This window comes from Epinephelus fuscoguttatus, linkage group LG16 (assembly GCF_011397635.1).
Source record: "Epinephelus fuscoguttatus linkage group LG16, E.fuscoguttatus.final_Chr_v1".
Classification (NCBI taxonomy): Eukaryota; Metazoa; Chordata; class Actinopteri; order Perciformes; family Serranidae; genus Epinephelus; species Epinephelus fuscoguttatus.
Window position 1 is genome coordinate 8,853,614 of NC_064767.1, and position 17,172 is coordinate 8,870,785.

The following is a 17,172-nucleotide window of genomic DNA, read 5'->3' on the forward strand; positions in this document are numbered from 1 at the left end:
GAGACCAAGTTAGGGTCACGACCAGGTTTGGGGATGAGTGAAATATTAGCCTTGTACAGAGTTGGAGGTAACATAGAGCTCTGCATTGAGTGATTTAACATGCGTAGTATGTAGGTGATAGTTTAGAGCTGAATACCGTGAAAAATTCAATACTAAAACCATCAGGTCTCGCTGCCTTATTGTTAGGGAAAGAGGAAATCACTTCTTTAATCTCGTTCAAATTAATATCTGCATCTAGTGAGGAAGAAGATTCTCCTGATAGTTTAGGCAATCCCAGAGTCTCAAAAAAGTCTTCCATCGCTCCAAGATCAGGTTCACCCTGTGACTGATAAATACCCTCATAAAAATTAGCAAAACACTTATTAATTTTTTCAGGATCTGTCAGGAGAGCCCCGTCAGTCGTCCTGGTAGAATGTATGGCCCTAGAAGCCTGAGATTGCCTCAACTGGCGGGCAAGTAATCTCTGGGGCTTATCACCAAACTCAAAATACAGTACTTTTGTTTTACTTGGGCCAGTAAACGTGAAACATTCTTGGACAGTATAGAATTATAGTCACACTTTAATGCAGTGATCTTCCTTAATGTCTCAAGTTTATTACTTTCCTTATACAGTGCTTCTGGAACAGACAGTTGATTATCTATTTCAGTTAACTTTTCTTTAGATTTTCTTCTCTCTGCTGCTTCATAGGAAATGATGTGGCCCCTAAGAACGGCCTTCATGGCCTCCCAAAGCGTTGAGTCGTCAACTTCGCTAGTGTCATTAGTATTTATGTATAAATCTATTTTGCTTGAAAGATAGGAGCAAAATTCCTTGTCTTTCAGTAAGGTGTTATTTAGGCGCCAGTTGAATTGTCCTCGTTTATGATTCAATTTAAGCTGTAAATTACATTCTTTAATAGCTATAACCATGATCTTTCCTTTTGTCTAATCCTAACCTCATCTTGCCATGTGCACATACTGTAGAAAGCAGTCATTTTAAAATGTTAAATAAAAATGTTGGCAATGGATGTAGAACAAACAAAGCAAATCAAAATCTTTTCACTAACACTGCTTTTTACTGCAGGACTATCGGGTGTTTCTGTTATTTTGTCCGTCCCTGTACACGTGCCTGATGGATAAATATACTGTGACATTTACAGAAGAAGAGAAATACAGTAAGTAGGTGTGTGGGTGCTGCTCCATTCCCTTCAGTTCTCTGAGTCCTCCTGCCCAGCAGTGTTTCCATGGTGAAACATCACCAGACAAATTGTTCCACTTTACGTCACCTCAGCAACCAGTAATGGTAAATTCATAGTTTAGAGGACAGAGGTGGAAGTGTTGTTTTGAGGAGGTGGAGAGACAGACTGATGGAAAGCTTCTGCTGAAATAAAGTGTCTTTTACACATAAAGCATCTCCAACATTTTGTTGCTTTAAGAACCAGACTCAAATAAAGTGCTTTGGCACTAGTGATTAGCTTGTTGCATAAGGTGATATTGTGTTTGTCACCAAGATCACAGTTCAGGAAGTTAAACACAGCACAGTTAACAATTTGTACGTTTTGTTTAGTATGTCGAGTCAGTTTTGACAGACAGGTTCTTGTTTTTGTTCTATTCCACAGGATATAGTATACTAATAGGCTAGATTATAACCGTGACACAGTATGTGATATTATAGCCCTGTGGCCATATTCACAAACATTCTGAAAATCCTCTCAGAGAGCTCCTAACTTAGCCTAAATTTTTTTCAGTAAGGAGTCCTAGCATAAGAGTGTTTTAGGAAAGTTTCAGAGCAACTCTGAGTGAGGAAGGGACAGAAACTTTTACCTTAGTGTGGCGGTTTGGTTGATCCGTTGCTAGATGTGATGCATACTATTAATAGATGTGAGTGGTTGTCACAGTCACACCCTTCTGTGAGCCTACAAGGTGTGGACACCCAGAGGAAATGAAATCTGCTGACTGAAAGATTTGTCATTGTTAGTGTGATCTCTTTGCTGATGGAAGGTTGAGATAGACCCAAGTCATCACTGCTGCACTGTTGGGTTTTTCCTGTTTTTCAAGTATCTTAGTGTTGTGATCATTTTATTTCTGGTGTTGGGTGTGAAATGTGTGCGTATCCGTAATGACATCAACCACACACAGCGTTTAGCGTTTGGAGAATATTTCTCCTACCTTTTTGTCTTTCTGCCATTTTCTCCTCCAATAAAGAAGCTCTTAAGCCTCTTCAAAGTCCAGTTTTTCACCTAGGGAGCTCTTTCAAGGGCTAAGACTCTGTGAATAACTTTTATCTTTACAAGGACCTAGTCTTAACTTTAAAGCCTCAGTGTGTAAAAATGGCGAGTAACAGTGACATCAGCGGTCAAATTAAAAGTAAGGTCAAAAGTATCTAGCGACGAGGTGAATATTTATTTAGGAATCTACACCATGTTACGATATGTTATGGCTTACCAGTGAGATATAGGTTATCTGTGAGATATATGTTAGGAGTGTCTTATTTCTAATTGTTTTGGTAACACGAGCATTAGCACAGTAATGCTAAAATAACACGTTTTATGTGATAGTCACGGCACAGTGCGGCAAATATCGGTTGGTACGATTATAATATACGCGTTTCCAGAGTGTTCTTCCACAGTACACAGGGAGAGGAGGAAGAGGGAGAGGGAGAGGGAAAGGAGAAAGACCAGGGAGAGGAAGGGGGCAAGGGGTAGAGGCGGTGCAGGAACGGCCAGGCGAAGAGGTGTGTCTCGGCTACCCAGAGGGAAGAGGAGGAGGAGAGGGTGGCAGCCTTCGCAGCAGCACGAGAGGAATCAACAGATTAGGCTGTAGGCTAGGCTAACCATTTAGCTGCAGCTCTGGGATAATGTTAGCCAAGGCTAGGATAAGGTTAGCACATAAACGTAGCCGTCACTCGAACTTAGACGAGAGGGAAAAGTAGTTGCAAACATGAAGCCAAAATGATTTTAAATTATCAGACTGAATTACCTGTCTAGCAGAAAGCAGGCAGCCTCCACACCCCTTGTGAAATCCTTCTCCTTCAGGAGTTCTTTCCACCTGGAATAAGCAACGCCGATATTCACTCGCGTTTTGTCCCATCCTCGCTTATCTGATCTTCTTCTTTTATTTGGTGGCGTGGTTTCTCTCTTAAGGGGCAAAACATATGTGTGGTCCTCCATTTAAAGTGCGACAGAATCATAAAAGTACAAAGCAGGTTCACGCGGAAGCGCTCCGGATTGATCTTCACCTTCTCTGTCTCCAGTGACGGCAAGTTCTAGGTAAACGCGAAAGGCGAAGCGCGTATATCCCTTTCGGCCACTGTATTCAAATATGGCGACGCAAGAAGGCAGCCTCCAGCAGACCGCGCCCTTCCTGTGTATATATAGAGGAATCATTCTAAGCCTATGAGAAAGCTTCCATTTGTATGTGAATTGCATTACACTTTAGTAAATATATATTTATGAAAGCAATAGTTGATTTTTGCTAATAAACAACAACGTAAATTACACATTGTAACTTTAAGGAGAAATTCTGAGAAAATGTCACAATTCTATAATTGATCATTTTCTAAGAATTTTGTCACTAGAAGCAACTCTTAGCACCAGGAAGCTTTGTGAATACGACCCCTGGACTGACAACAGTGTTACCATATTCAACATTTCAAGTATGAATCTATCAAAGGAAAACTTTGCCAATTTTCAGCCAGCTCTGTGTCATTGCAGTGTGGCCAGATGAATGGTGATCGGCTTCCCCCGCCTTTAACTTACCATTAATTTGCCGTTGGACTTTGATGACGCTTTTTGCATCACCCAGCAGACTTTTGGCTCTGGGTGCTTGCCGCATTGGGGAAGCCAAACTCGTTCATCCGCACACACTGCAATGACAAGGAGCTGCCTGATAATCAGCAGTTTGCCTTAAAGCTAATTTGGTTGAGTAGCCTACATCTTTCACACCAAACATGTTAAAGGAAACAATATTTAGCCAGATTTTTAATTGGACCTTGGCTGTTTGTAAACCAACAACATAACATTAACACCACTTAATGTGCCATGTGGAAGAAATCTCTGCAGTTTGTTCAGTCTTGTTAAATTAAGTTCCTAGGGTGGGAAAAGGGGTGCTAAAGGAAGTGACACAGCTCCCTCCTGTTGACTCTTCCCATTGGCAAGTAACCCAGAGTGATGTCAACAGTTGGACCCCTCTCACCTGCTGAGTCAGCGGGACACCCTGCAGAGTGAAGAGGTGGAGGAAATTGCTGGTTACTCAACTCAGGCACACGGGAGTGTCCAAATGAGTCAATGCTAATGTAGGAGTAAAGACAGCAGCGCTCCAATCCGTGAGTGAGGAAGAAATTATGATGTGCCATCTTGGATTTTACTTGGGTTGAATTGACTGTTGGCTTGTCGAGTCATAACTTAAGCCTGTCGTGCAGTACAGGGTTTTTCCTGGCTCAGAATGGGCCTTTGGGGGGGTGACTACGCATGACAGCATGATCTGCCTGCGCACAGTAAAGGTAATGAGTCTGTTGTAATTTATTTGACAGAAATCTATATATTTTCCTCTTATTTCTGACCATTTGATGAAAATGTCTGACATGTTGAGTAAATGAAACCTCAATTAGTAAACTGGCAAAAAATATATAAAATTATTCCGAAAGAGGAAGTGGGGGAGGGGAGTGAGTTAGAGCGTGTGGAGTGTGGGAGGTCCAGACATTTTTCGGAGTTGCGTGTCAACTACTGGAAATACTCTGGTTTAGGCAATGAAGGCAGGATGCAGGACGTGACGCAAATGTACACTGCGACTGAAACTGAGCATTTTTTAAAAGATTTTCACTGGAAATAAAATGGCTATTGTTTCATGACTAATCACAGGAAGTCCTCTCTCCCATTAGCCAGGCAAAACAATGCAGCTTAGCTGCTGGTTTAGGTGTTTATGAGCGGGGAGTTGCTCGCTGGAGGTAAAAGACGTCATATTTAAGTTAATCAAAATCAGAAAAGCCTTTATTGTCCCTCACAAGAAGCAATGGAAATTTGGCTTTGACGTGTTCACAAATGTACATAGAATAAAAACACAAGTTAAAGCACAGTTTAAACATAGAACATCAATGCAGAATAAATACATATAATACAGGATAAATGTTCTGCTGGTTCTCTATCTAGAGAGTTAGGGGGTTAATGTCTTCTTTAATTTGCCTTTCCAAAACCAATAACACAAGAGCATTAGTGTAAGGAATGGAATTAACAGTTTGTTTGTCTGCTCAAACATAAGCTGCTAATATAATGGCTGACTAGCAAGATTACAAGAATAGTAGCATTACTTTAGAGGCTAAGACTTATTAGCGTAATCTGCTATGGGTGTAAATCACCAGCGTCATCACGATACGATAAATCAATTCTTTGGACAACAATGCGATTCGATGCCATTTAGAGGCCTGCGATCTATATGAGACGATATCATCTGCCCATATAACACAATAGGTTGCAATTCTACCACAGAAGAGACATGACGATCACTAAAGTTAGGTGGAGAGAAAAGTGGTTTTATCTATCGGTATCGATTATCGGCCTTATTAGCTGTTACATATCTGCATATTGGATATCGGCAAAAAATCCAGTATCACACATCCCTAGTTATTTAATGTAGAAAATAAAATAAACGGTCATATTTTGTCAATTTCAGTCTGAACTCAAACCGCTATCGCTTTTAAAATTACCACAAATTTGGTGTGGTAAATCCACCACCATTACAATGTAAGCTGCGCTAGTTTGGAGGACTTGACAGGCATAGCAACAGTAACTAAGGGATGAGGGGATTAGCAAAGGGAGCTGACATCACCTGCAGTAAATCAGTCGTGTTTTTGTATCAGACACCTGCTTGGGGTTGAGTTTTTTTTCTGTTGATGGACAGCGTAGAGGTTCACCACCAGAAGTTTGTATTATTAACGTGCTTGTGTCACTGTGTTACTTACAAACCTTTGATTTAACTACTCCTTAAAGGGGAGCTATGCACATTTTCAGAATTCATACATGTTATTCCTATGGTCCAAGACAGTCCAAAAATAACCAAAAGCTGGAGTGCTATAACTCAAACTTACGATGTCATAGGGTATCAAGTGTGGAGCTGCTCCATAAGCACTGCATTGTGCAAGATGTCATACGTGACACTGAGAGCAGCCAGGGGAATGTTCTGAGTATATGGGTACATTTTCTGTTTCAAAACTGAGAACACTACAACAGAGTAAAGCTCATTTGGGTTTTAAAAAAAGAAAACAGACATTCTGTTCAGCGGAAAAGCTCCAGACTTTATACCCTATGACATCACAAGTTTGAGACTAACTTCTCTGGCGCTGGGAGACAAGCTCATAGTCACATATATTGATTGAACCAGCCATAGATTGGCCATAGAGTTAACGTATTAGAATTCCTAATTTAGGTGCCTCCCCTTTAACTCACAAGGTCAGTCATAACAGCTCGAACATTGCCATCTAAAAAAAAAAATCGTGTTCTCACAAGATACAATCTGCGGTGTTGGTTTCAGGCGCTGCAGGTTCAGCCAAATGGTGTCTAAAAGAAGATAAAATGCCCCGAACATCCAGAAATAACACAGTTATACACACAGAAGCCCAGGTCTCTGCAGAAACAGATGCGGACAGACTACATGCCAGCCATAAGTAATGACTTTGTAGGAAAAGTAATTATATGGTATTTTAAGGAGGAAAATCCTGCTCAGTGCTTCTAAAAAGAGAACAGCTGAATTCTTGTCCTTTTTGAAATGTCTCATTTTTTTTGACCCATCAGAGGATACTTTGACTGTTGATGCAAAGCAGACATATTTTAATATGTTTAGCAGCTGCTTTAGTTATTGAACATATTCAGTGGTCGATCTGAGGTATGTTATTACCTTTAGTTGGAGAATTATTTTACCAAAGACTAAAATTGGCATCATATAGTCCTGTTTCATGCTTTTAAGATGATTTTTTATGTAACTGTGGCTATTTAGGAGCCTCCACCTCCTTTTTTAATTCATTAATGAATGTCATCCAACTGTGTAATCTATTTAATCTTACATACCTGGATACACACATGTATGTACGTTGTATCTTTGGCACCTGAACATCCATGTTTGCAATAAACTGCTGTTTAAACAATACCAGGAGGTTTATAAAGCACAACACCTTTTCAATTTTACTGCATCTTACCCATGTAAATTAAATAGATCAGGTTAAATAAATGTAGACTACAATCTTATTTTGAAGACGTTCAACCAGTATGTTTTAAGTTACTTAACCACGGGCACATAACCCCATGGCAACGGCTGTGTGACGGTTTGATTCCCACACGGATACTAAAGATAGACCCCTGTGCCATTCATTCTGATATTACGTGTAATGGTTCTCCTTGACTCATCTGTAGACTCAATCTCCCACAATCCTCCCACAATGAGTACTTTTGCTGAGCCAGCATTTCTCCAAAGTCGTACTTTCACTTTTTCTCATTTTGTGCCGCAAGTAAATACCCAACACTGTGGGTTGTTTTATAATGATCAGCTCAGTGGTGATTTGTTTACTACGTATAAAAGGTCAAGGTTACATACTTAATACTGTAAGTAGGTAGTCACTGGGTTCATGGTTTTGCCCGTGACCTCTGAGCTATTGAAGAAACTGAGATGATTTTTTCTTTTTCATATTAAGTAACACTCAATGACTTCTATACATAGCATGCATGTACTTTGAATATTTTAAGTAATGCTAGTGATGCTAGACTTGATCGATGCCAGTGTCGGTCTGTCCTTTCAAACAGTTCTCATTCCCAGTTCGCTTTGTCACGCCTCGTCAGCATCTCATACTGAAGCGTACGGCATCCTGTAGCGTCTCTATGTGACACACCGCTGTCCTCTGGGTGAAACACGTTGGTCAGGTTTAGGCAACAAAACTACTTCGGTTATGAGAAAAACGTGTTTGCGGTTAAAATAAGTGAGCGACATGACCAAGTGAGTGATTCAAGTATGTCACTAACCTACATAAGTTAAAACAAAGTTGACTTGGTTTCACACAGAACTGAAACTGTGGTCTCGTGAGTTAAAGTCAGTGTTTGACCTTTCACCTGCCCGACCTCTTGGCCTACGTGGAGTTTCTCGCTCCCTAAACTTTGTCAGTTCCTCTCAGCGTCAAATATCGCTGCGGGTGGGTTAACATTTTATTTAGTTGAAAGCCCAGTGCATCTCATAGATACACCAAAGGGTGCCTTTGGCGGCAGTATCACATGCCAAGGGGGTGTGTGAAAGCATCAGTATATGATGACATGGGAATGAGAACGGGCTTGTCCATCTCGCTGAAATATCTCAACAACTGAATGCATTGACATAAATTTTTACAAACATTCATCCATCAGAGGATGAATGTGACTGACTTTAGTGGTGTCCTGACTTTCATTAAGCTCCACTTTGCTTTATGACCAAACGCCTGCAAAACTAATGACCCTACCATCGGCCTCACCTTTACTGTGCAACAATCAGCATGTTAGCATGTTGGAGTTAGCATTTAGCTTAAAGCACTGTTGTGAGCACATCCTCAAAGAGTAACTAGCTTGGTCTTAGAGTCTTATGACAGTTTCTGTTTGTGTCAATTGCAAATCAAGGACCTGACAGTGTTGTGAAAACTTCCACGTAGCTCATCAAATACAATGTTAGTTCCAGTATTAGTGTCTGATTGAGCTGCTGACCTGTCTTGTTCCTCTATTTACATGCGGCGCCACACTATACACTATCGTTCCCTTATGTTCAAGCCTTGTTCACAGATTACTGTATTCTTTAGGGTACTGTCGCTGAAGAGTGAAGGGCCTGTATGGTGATGGTGCAGGATGGCTCTCTGCTGGATGGCCTTTTACCCGAAACTGGCATACTCAGCCTGCTTTGCAGCAGTAACACTGCAGAGCTGTCATATCCTGTTCATCACCAATATACAGTATATGTAAGTCACCAGACTGAACTACAGATGCTTCCGCTGCAATGATCTGTGTGTGTTCCCCATTTCTGTCACTGCCAGTATGACTGCACGTACACAAGACATCATGTCCAAGTCTGTGCTTGCTTGTGTGTCTATGGGCATAATGAGGGTTTGTGTATATATGTGTGTTGTGAAAAGCGTGGGAACTGCAGAGGAGGATGTGTGTTTTTACGAAGCTGGCTCTGAGTTCCCATGATTTCCTCCGGATAGGAGACTCAGCTGGTTGGGGCAGGAATTAATTTGTATCACAATAACCTCAGAGGCAGGCGGATTTATACTGTGACTGTAGACAAACTAGATCCAGGATTCACACTTTTTGGTATTGAGAATGATTTCAGGTCGGTCGCCTCTCTGCAGCACTAACACTTGTCCTGAAACATTGCAAATTATATCAGAATGCATGGCTGTGTGGCATCATCTGACTGTACAAGAGCTCTGAATATCTCAGAATAAGACAAACAACATGATGATACATGCTCAGGATGATGGCGTAATTTTGTTTTCACTTGATCCGTCTGACTACTGTTGTGCCAATATGCATCACCTTGGGCAAGATGACAAGTTGCTAAATGTCACTGAAAGTGCTGGTCGGGCTGAGGGCGCAGATGTTACAACTGCTTTGATTCATTAAATGAAACCATTTCCAGTTTAGCCCAAGTGAATTAAAATAAATTACAGCCCCCAGTGGCCTAAACCAGTGTAGCTGGTGTAGATTCAGAATGAAAATCGAAGATATCGCCATCTGCAATGATTCAAAAGTCATCCTAGGTCATCAAAGTGCCTCAAGGTTGTGAAAACCTGCACTTTCACTATTAGCCTTAATTCCGTTTTGATCTCAGCACCACTGCCCGAGCTTCACTTTTGCCATCCCATGTGGCTTTTACGATGCAGCTGTACAGTGGCTTCACTCTCATAAGGCCTTTTTTGGATGCTTAGCCAGATTTCAGCAGAAGTGATTTAGAGGCAAAGTATGCCTGTGTCAAATCTCCCTAAATCTCATAACTGTTCCTCAAAGCTCAGACGTGTCTTACTGTACCCAGATGTGTGGTAATAAGGGCTTTGTTTGTTAAGATCGTTCACATTTTTGTTTGCCTTCTGAGATGAGAAAATTGATACGTACCTCGTGTTTGAGCGATAAAGTCGGGGCTGAAATCAGGAAGTGGTTAACTTAGCTTAGCATAAAGACTTACCGCAGGGGGAAACAGCTAGCTGGTTCTGACCAGAATTTAAAAAATATGCCAATAAAGGGAGCTTGCTAATCAACATGTTGGTTAACAATACATAAAAAATTGTGGTTTTGGGGGCACATGTTGTAGAACTAGGCTATTTCTTGTTGAAATTACTGTGCACAGCTGCCACAATGACAGTGCCTTTACAGGGGCCAACACCGAAACTGAAACTTACACTAGTGACCGAGAAAGTGCTCAGAAGATAATCTGGTGTTTGTCAAGAAATAGTGTCAGCACATAACTCCACATTAAAACAACACACTGTTTATAAATTTCTGTTGATGTACAGATTAACAGTCCGGGCTGACTCCCAACTTGATGCTTGGTCAGTGGTCCTCGGCGGCAGACAGAGGCACCCTTAGCTGTGGGATAAAACACACTGGGCAGCAGCGATTTTTGGTGCCGAGGGCAACTACCATAGCATATAAAGCGAGAAAGTCTGCATACAGTGGGCGGAAGGGAAGATGAATATGTCAGACAGATGTTCACCCTGGAGCCTACTGTTTGTGTCTTGTGTGAAACTAAACGTCAGTGAAGCTAAATTACAACGTAGTGTGCTAGTCTGTGTAACATGCTATGCTAGTAACATATGTCATGTGACATTACATTATGTTAGCAGCTGCTTTTGTTGTCTAAACCTAAAAATGAAGTTTTTTACTTATGTTGTCAGTTTGTTTTGAAAAGACTGTATGCATGTAACTAGCAAAAACAGTGTATTTCCTGTGAAAACAGAAATGTATTTTGACACCTTGGCCCTGTGCATCCAAAACTGACACAGGAGGCTACCTAGGGCATTATAGTTTGACATGTACAGCCACTTAACAGCATTGGTATTTGATGAGTTTGGATGAGAATGTGTTGCGATTAAACATAGAAGATATTCATTCATTTTCCGTAACCGCTTAACCTGTTGGGGGTTGCGGGGGAGCTGACATTGGGCAAGAGGCGGGGTACACCCTGGACAGGTTGCCAGATTGTCACAGGGCTGACACATAGAGACAGACAACCATTCACGCTCACACCTACAGCCAGTTTAAAGTCACCAATTAATCTGCATGTCTTTGGACTGTGGGAGGAAGCTCGAGTACCCGGAAAAAACCCACGCTGACGCAAGGAGGCGACAATGCTAACCACTACAGCTTCGTGCCGCCACGCAAGATATGATGTGTTAATTAATGAGCTGTAAAGTCGTTTTTAGGCATAATTTCCGTTTGCTTCTAGAGGTGTAAAATGTCAGAGAAATTACTCAGTAATATCAGTTGTCAGTATCTATGCATTGTAAGCTAACATTAGCAACAAACTGCTGGTCATACCAGACCAAGTCATTCTGTAGCACCAGAACTCGTGAGTGTATTAAACTGTGTCTTTAATCTGTCAAATATATGTTTTATTTCTTCCCCTTAAAAGTTACATAGTCTCACTTTAAAGCTCAAACATGAGGTTGATTTTGTGATTTCTCTTTCGGAATTTCCTAACTCTCCTTTTGAGAAAGGAAAGTTAGTAAGAAACCATGCCTCTGGGAATTCTGGGAAAAGGGAGACGCTGTTTATTTCTGAATGTAGCAGCAGACTGTGCTTCTTCTCATGACACACACAGCGAGGTCAGATCATGGGTCGACTTCTCAGGCTCTCTCTCTATCTCTCACTCACTCACTCACTCACACACACACACACACACACACACACACATGCAAAGTCAACCCATATCTAAGGGAGAATGGTGTGAGCAGTTTGAAGTTGAGAGAGGAGGAAAGATTGCAGTTTAAGGAGGAGATTCTTGTGTGTACATGTGTGTATGTATGTGTGTGTGTGTGTGTGTGTTTGCCTCAGAAAGTTGGCCACTCATTAGTAGAGAGCTCATGGAGGAAGTGGTGGTTACCGATGACTCAGCCAAGCCATGCATTTCATTCTTTCTCTCTCCAGTCTCTCTCTGTGCGCTCTCCTCCCTCTGTCATCTACTTTTCTTTCTACATACTATTCATTCCTCTTTTGTATTCTGGCCTCTTTCTGATTTTCTGTCCTTTCATTCTGTTAAACTTTGCGTCCCCCCCCCCCCCCCCCCCTTTCTTTTCTCTCTTCTCCTGATTCATCCTTGACCTTTGGAGGTATCTCAGTGTGAATGTGTGTGTTGTTGTGTGTGTGTCTGTGAATAGGACACTCAGCAATGTGTGTGGGAAGATAACTGGCTTCCTTCAGAGTGATTAAAACATTCCTTCTCTCTTCTTTTTTCCTCTCTGCTCTCTCTTTCTCAGCCCTTCTTAGTTTGCAGTGAGACATTCTGATGAAGAGGAGGATGAAGACTGACAAACTGGTGAGTGAAAGCAAGCTGGACATGAGGTGTTTTTTTCAACATTGGCTGGTATTTATCAATCTAGGAAGGATTGCAGTCCTGTGACAGTCTTTTATGATTTTAGTCTCGAGGCTGGTAGTCCTGTCTTTCTAGGTCAGCATTTCTGCTTTTCAAGGTTTGGTAGTCAAACCAAAATAAAATAACCTAGATTTTAAGTTGTTTATTTGTAAGACATAACACAGAGCTGAAGAGCAGGAAGGATTCAAGAGATAGATGGAAAATATTACAAGCGTTTTTTTAACTTTGGTGGATTCGACTTGTTTGTGCGGCGCTGAACGTCTATTTGAGTTCATTTTATTTCTCATAAGTCTTCAAAAAGCAGTAGATAAATCCCCCTTTTTATAAATAGATCATGGTGAGGGATTTTCCTTGATTAATAAATAGCACAGCATGCTAAAGAGGATTTCCGTCTGCAGCAATGGGTTAAAACAAATAAATACAAAGCAAAATCTGACTGTATTATCACAGAGATGGTGGATGGCACTGTGTGGAGCAATGTGTTCGGTTTGTTTGGCAGTCGGTCAGGTTGCGGCAAATGTTGGCTATATTTGGCACTTGGCACATAACCCACGGCTCCAAACTTAGTCATGCAATCATGGTGTGACGCACTGACCGCACCTTTGAAGGGCTGAAGTGAAAGTGGCGGTGTTGTGTATCCTGGTGATATTATAGCAGCTGTCATCAGATGGAACGAGGTGATCACAGAGCTCCAGCTCAGGAGCACTTTAATTGCCTTCATCAATCTGTGTACAGGAATGAGTATTTCAGTGACGTTAGTGGGAGTTTCACACTCTGTACTGACGCACAGTTAAGGTCTGTGAGAAGCATGTTACAATATGTGTATACGGTATGTACATATGAGGAGAGTATCGAGAAAACGTACTGCACTCCAGATTCATATTTTTAAACCACTCGAAAGGTTTTGCTGAGTGCACTAGCTGTAAGTGATCTCTGTATTCCTGGCTGTTTCACTAACAATGTGTCGCACATGCGTACATAGACATATTTACCAGACATGACGGCGGGGCTGATATTGTTTTCACCCTCTGAGCCTGAGTGTTTGTGTCATGGCAAAATGTGGTCCTGCTGACACCTGTTGCAGCGGGAACTACCACAGAAGCAGTTCTGAGTATTTTGCCAGGTGTTTATGTGTCTGTCCGTCTCTGGACAGATTTTGTCACTGCAGTAGCGTCAAAAACTGTGCAGGATGCAGACATGAAACTTTGCGGATATGTAGCTAAGATCACACTGAAGGTGGAGTTGAAAGATGGGTGTGGTCAGAGCAAAGGCGCCAGAAGTGTGGGGGGTGGTAGGTAAGTAGGGAAGAGGCCACTGGCCCACATTAGGGGTGTTACTAGTATTGATGATGACCGTGATATTTAACAATGAAATATTGACAGAAAGTTAATAATACAGCTATGATAATTTTGTTTTAAGAATCCAGCAACTCTTAAATTGTAAGAGTTACACTATACTATACCGTTGCACTATACCGTCACTACTAAGTCCCTTCTTTGTGCGTCCTTTGCATTTTTACACAGAACCAAACGATGTCAGCATCACTCAACTCCACTGCATCACGGCTTTGCAGAATCAAAAGACGTTTGACGGGTGTGACATGTAACAAACCAGCACTGGTCTTTTAGTGTGTGACATCTTTCTACACAACATCAATGGCATTAAAGGGAAATTTCGGTTTATTTCAACCCGTCTCCTGTCGTCCTAAATTTGTTTCAAGTGACTAGTGACATAGAAATAATAGTTAGCATGTTAGCCGTTAGCCTAAATACAGCTGTAGCGTCAGACCTGTTAAAACGTAAGTGAACGGGCAACCTTCAAGTGCAAAGTTAATTCACTAAACAAGCGTTTTTTCCACAAAGACCGCCTCATATCGTTAGGATAAATGTCAGAGAACATATAGAAAACGACATGTAAAGTGTTGTCTTACCTTACCGGTGTGCTGCCATGTTTGTTTACCATTTAGCTCTGTGTTCCAAAGCGCAGCTTTGCACTTGAAGGTTGCCCGTTCACTTACGTTTTAACAGGTCTGATGCTACTATGCGCCCCGGCTGTATCTAGGCTAACGGCTAACATGCTAACTATTATTTTTATGTCACTAGTCACTTCAAACAAATTTAGGACAATAGGAGACAGGTTGAAATAAACCGAAATTTCCCTATAATGTGTCAATAACAATCATTTACCATCTCAATTTGCGGACATTTACAGCTGCTGTTCTTCTAGGAGTTAGCTGCTAATTGCTAACAGCTACTTTTTAAATCTCCCACGGTTTGTCGCATGCATAACACGTCGTCGACATGTCACATCCGTGCTGAACACGATCCCGTCTGGCAGATTGTCCTGTTCATACAGACAGCATTTCGGCGCTGTTACTACCTCTCATGGCAGATTAAAGGCAAGACCACTCTGTCCACCCATTCCACGATTGTACCTTATATACAGTACGGCAAGGTGGCAAAATGGCTCCCTCCCCCAAAGCCATCCACTCCTTTGCAGTGTCCATTAACTGTCAGTGCCCTTTTTGTACATTTTTGTAGTGTTATGGTTACAGACTCTCTCTTCACCTCCCTGTTTCCTTATTTTGAGTGTAATTAATTCGCCAAAAAAGATAAAGGCACACGATTAATAAAGTTAAAGATGAATTTGACCAGTAGCATTATGATTTATTTTCAAATTTTCCTTAGATAATGCATTAATATTGTTATTGTGAACTCTTTTTACATGATAACAGTGTAGTGAAAATGTGATATTGTGCCAGACCTGGCCCACATTTATTTGAAGTTGCGGATCAGCGTCGTGGCAGGACTAATCCCCCTGCAAGGCGGTATAACTTTTTATTTATTTTTTTTGGTAAATTATCACTTGGAAGGTGCGGGTATGTGTTGTGTTTGTTTTTTTCTCAATGGCAAATCACAAATATCTTTGTAGGTAGTAATACTAACAGTAATATTTGCAGAAACTTTAGACAAATAAAGCCTCCAACTTCCTATCTGTTTATCTAGCCAAACTCAGAACATCTGATTATAATACTTTGCACCCTCTTGCAGCCATATTTGGTGTGCAGCAGCTGCAAACATGTGCTCTTGTTGAGCATGATTAAGATCTATGTAGCTGATTAGGTAGTGATAATTTCACCGACTTTGTGTTTGTTTGCTTGCACTATCATGAAACCATCACCTACATGTATGTATTAAGAGAGCTGTTTACCATCTCCCAAGATGGGCACATAAAGTTTTTTGGACATTTTAATGGCCTTTATATGGTCATAATTGTGTATGAGGGAATGATTTTCAGGCCAGTGGTCAGGCAAGGTCATGTGATTTTCACTGAGACCAGATGGCCTTGCAGCCCCAAGTTGTTCCTGTTCAATTGATCACAGCACAATATCTAGTAGTAGCTAGCCTTAGTGCTGGCTAACAGTTGCATCTCACATCATTAGCTGCTTTGCTAATTTAGCACACAGACTATTTAGCTTGCTCAGCGTCAGTGTTGCCAAGCATGATTATGATTTTGCCTAAATTCGCTCCACCCTCAGCTCACACTGTCAGTTCATGTCTACTCACATCTTTCCACTGACTGTAAATGCAATAGGATTAAATGTACAAAAAACATTAACCTTTTGCCAAAAGAAGAGATTATTTTCACACTCGCTACTTTCTATTTGCAGTATGATTAACAGCTGCGACAACATCATGACAGCTGGTATTATTTTAAACTTGTGAGTTTATGTATGTGTGTCATCATTGCCAAATGTGGTCCAGGTGACACCATTTGTAGCAGAAACTCCCACAGAAGCAGTTTTGAGTTTTGTCTATACTGTATGTCTGTCTGTGGATACATTTTGTCGATGCGATAACTTTACATTTGTGCAAGATGCAGTCACGAAACTTTATGGGTTTGTAGTTTAGACTGAAATGAAGGCTGAGTTCGAAGATGGGTGTGGAGCAGAAGCACGGGTGTAGGAAGTAGGGAAGGGGCAGGGCACTGCCTCAAACTTTGCAGCTGTGTAGTTGAGGTCACAATGAAGGCACAGTTCAAAGACAGGCGTAGTGAGAGTAAAGGTGCTGGAAGTAGGGGGGGTAGGTAAGGGCTCACTGATGCCCCAGCTTTATATCCCTGGCTGACATTTGCTTTAAGTCGCTAATCATTGTATTTTGGCTGGAGTGATCTATCACAGCAGTCAACAAAAATATGTCTAGTTTGTTGACTCCTTAAAAAGAGGAAACTGCCAAATAAAATCATAAATAAATTCATCTAAACGAGTGGATTTTCTACGCTGTGAACCAGTGTCCATCATTCTTCACAATATTAATATCAAGAATTAAGCATTTTTTGTTGCACTGGTTCATTTGACCAAAAGTCTCAGAGCAGAAAGAAAGCAGTTAAAGCCCTGACTATAGGCTACCCTAAAATGGGCACAAACATCACTGCAGACAGCTGATGTGCATGCAGGTCCATACATAGCCTTCTTCACTGGAATTTCTTCATATATAGACGCGTTCCAGACATGTCTGATCAGCGCTCTCGTATGCTGATAGATGTTTAGGTACAGCCCATGTTTTGCTCACCTCAGGACCTCGGGGTCATGCAGATGCAGACACC

General features: G+C 41.3%; 1 long non-coding RNA gene across 1 annotated transcript in view; it reads left to right on the forward strand.

Annotated features, from left to right (window-relative positions):
• LOC125903304 (uncharacterized) overlaps nucleotides 1-17,172 on the forward strand; it is a 120,512-nt gene that overhangs the window by 21,943 nt on the left and 81,397 nt on the right. Inside the window, exon 2 of the long non-coding RNA XR_007451286.1 lies at nucleotides 12,452-12,510. This is a non-coding gene — a long non-coding RNA (uncharacterized LOC125903304). The remainder of the gene's footprint in view (nucleotides 1-12,451; nucleotides 12,511-17,172) is intronic.